Here is a 3762-nt window from a genome sequence, read left to right on the forward strand (position 1 = left end):
ATTTTGAAAATCTTCTTCAAAGTTAAAGTCTTTAATTCAAGTTTGGATATTACTGTGGTATGTGAAGTTATTATCTACGTGTGAGAACATCATTGTTCTTCCCCACACCTCATAATTCATAGACAGTGATTCTTACTTAAAACTAGGTTTCTATACCATGCTCATGATAATCCTAGGTCCATGTCCATGATTATATTATGTATGAATTGTTATAATTCCATCATCAAGTTCTTAATATTTCTTTATGATTATTAAGAATCATTTCAGAATCTATGAAAAACCCATATATCTCATTCTATGGGTTCATGCATGCTAGTTTAAGATATATTATGCTATTTTCAAGAAAATACTATGTTTTACAAGTTCATGCAAGCAAGTTATAATTCATGATATCCACGTACAAGCAAGTTATGATTCATGAAACCATGGGCAGCAAGTGCCACTTATTTTTACATGTTCATGTTTTTGGAGTTGCTTTAATTACCTAGGGGCATTTCAAATAGCCCGAAACCACGTAGCCACCGTAGACGAGGGATCGCTCCACCCATGCTTAGGTCGATCTCTCATAATGACCGGATCCTTTCATAATATTATTAAATCTCATGTCCCCGGCAAGGTATGAGTGTTCACTGTAGGACGCAAGTACTAGACCATGTTGTCGGTTATATTTACTCGCTCTTCCTACTCACGATACTTTACACATGTTATATATATATATGTACTCATGTTCATGATCATGTTTCAAATTTCTCTCGGCGTTATGTTATTTTCATGTCCATGTTATTTCATATCTGCTTTTTTACATACCAAGACATTTAATGCGTGCCGACGTCCCTTTTATTGCCCTGGGCCTATATTTCACGCATGTGTATTTACACAGACGCCACATCTCGCTCATTAGGATTTGCACGTACTGTCTTATCGCGAGCCCCATCTCATTCGGGGTTTAGGCATTATCTTTTTTTATTTAGTTTTGCATCTAAAGGTATGCTGGGGGCCTTGTCCCCGCAAGTATGTTACGTGTTTCAGACTCATGTTAGAGGTTTCATAGACAAGACAAGTGTCATGCTAGACTTCGTAGTTGGTTAGCCGCTTTGGCTCATTTATGATATTGTCCGCATTCATGACTTAACCAAGTACTTGTGTTTAATAATATGACTTATTATGTTTTACAAAAGCTCATCATGCACTTCACTTTATAATTCCGCTCATGTATGCCTCACGATGATTCAACAAGCCTTGTGGTTCGCTCGGTCACACGCAACAGCACCGACGCGTGTTACGCCTGTGCCACGGTCGTGGCGTGACAAAGCTTGGTATCGAGCCGGGTGCCGGCCGGCGGGGTAAACCTCCGAAGACGCCGAGTCCCAAGGGGGTGAGTGTAAGGCTCGCCTGTGCGAATCCCACATCGGTTTAGTGCGAATCCCACATCGGTTGGGGAGGAGAATGAAGAGTGATTTATAAGTACTTGAATACCTCTCCCTTGTAGACGCGTTTTAAAACCGTGAGGGGCAAATGCTCCAAAGCGGACAATTTCTACATGCGGTGGCCTGAGCCGTTACAATAGTATTCACTACGATTAACTCGCGGATAATTATGTTTACAATTTATATCTTTGCCTTTGATACCAATTTTCCTAATACAATAAACCTTTCTATAATGGCAAACGAAAGCAAATTTATTAACATAATGTCAACTTAAATTTTATTGATAAATATTTATCCATTACGTATTCAATACACATACTTCTTAAGCCTGATCTAAGTGATGACTATAATCACGACGGCATTCTGGGCACGTCATGTTCCTAGTCATCCATTTGACTAGACAACCATGGTGATACACATGGCTACGCGAGAGGACTCATACGTACTCAGTCTGTTTGAATTCACTCAAACAGATGTGGCAAGTACCGTCCGTAAAGTTGATTCCCTCTTGTACCGAGTATTGTACCCGAGGGAATGACTTCACTACGCGCCTAATTAGTTTCATGGAGGCATACCGTCTAATCCTATGACGTGCCTCCAAAAATATTATAATTAAAAAAACTATAACTACAACCGAGCCCCCTATAACATAAGATTTTCTACTTGGTTTAAAGATTATACCAAGAGAGTCTTCATCTTTTGCGCCAACAGAGCCAGTGCAGCAGCATAGAATAAGTACCAAAATCTGTGGGAAAAAAAGAAGAAAAGAAAATAATTATGACTGCTCTATTTTGTAACTACTCCACTAAATAATGGAGTCCGGAGCCTAAAGGGCATTAAAATGCACAAAATAAATAAAAAGAGGTGCTCCATTCCACAATATACCAAAAGGGGTATAACGTGGAGGGGCCAACATTATACCCCCAATTTTTTTTTCTCCTGTCAGACAAAAAACAAAAAAAAAAATAAAAAAATTTAAAAGTATAACGTGAACTAATCCACGTTATACCAAATTTATAATTTTGTATAATGTGGATCATTCCACGTTATACAATGTTTTCATCTTCCCATTTCATTCATTAATACACGACAAAGACGAGTCTTCCCATTTCAATCTAATAGTCATATATATATTGTATAACGTGGATCAGTCCATGTTATACAATATATATATATTTTACCCCCCCCCCCCCCCCAACATTTTACAAAAATAGTTTGTAAGACGTTGGCCAGATTTAAATTATATCCGGTTGTTTTTTTAATAAAAAAAATTTCAATGATTTTTTAATTTTTTAACTCAAACATACGCCACAAGTCATATAATAATTAACTCAAATAAATATTTTAACTCATACAATAATTAAATATGTGTTATATACGCGAACATTAAAAAAGTATTAAAATATAAGTTAAATAAATGTCACACATTAACTGAGTAGTAAATGTTAAATTACATACGTTATTAAACGGCAGAAGACATATTATATATTCTTGAAAGATTACATAAGGAAATAACGATCGATAACTTAAAAGCATAAGAACTAACAAGCAACAACAACTACCGATTTTCAGTAGCCGATTCTTGTTATGACCTGTTTTGCTTGCAATTTTTTTGCTTGCATGGATAGGAAGTGTAGTACGTGGCAAGCAAACAGGTCATAACAAGAATTACGGCGCGACAGCTGTAAATCGTAGTTGTTGTTGCTCTCTTCTTTATTTTTTTCCTAAGTTGTACGATCGTTGTTTCCTTATGTAATCTTTCAAGAATATATATGTCACGACCCAACCCCATAGGCCGTGACTAGTGCCCGATCTGGGCACCCAAACACACCTATCAAACGCTATCACAAGGTATATCAAACGCATCCAAGTATATAACAAGCCGACAAGTGTCGTGGTTCCAAATTTATATAATTTTAAAAAATTTCAGAGAGTTTCCTTTGTTTTACTTGACTATCCAAAATAACCCCCGCACGTAAAATACCAACAAAGGCCACACAGTAATAAATAAACAACATATATACATACGCGGGCCGACAGGCCGCCGCGGCGAATGGAATTCACCGTCTCAAACACAACATATACAAACACAACCGTACGTAGGCACAACCCACAAACACATCCATGACTTAAATGGCAGACAAGACCGATGATTCTGGACAGGCCCCGCCCAGACTTCCCAAGGTCGCAGATACAATGCAAATTAGAACGGAACATATACCAAAAATATATTTAATAGCAGCACTCCAACAGCGGCATGGGTGTCCTAAACTGTGGATCACCAACCAGGCGTCGATCGTGGCATGAAATGCAAATTTCCCCCAAGAAAAGGGGG

The sequence above is a fragment of the Lycium ferocissimum genome, chromosome 9, assembly GCF_029784015.1.
Source record: "Lycium ferocissimum isolate CSIRO_LF1 chromosome 9, AGI_CSIRO_Lferr_CH_V1, whole genome shotgun sequence".
NCBI lineage: Eukaryota > Viridiplantae > Streptophyta > Magnoliopsida > Solanales > Solanaceae > Lycium > Lycium ferocissimum.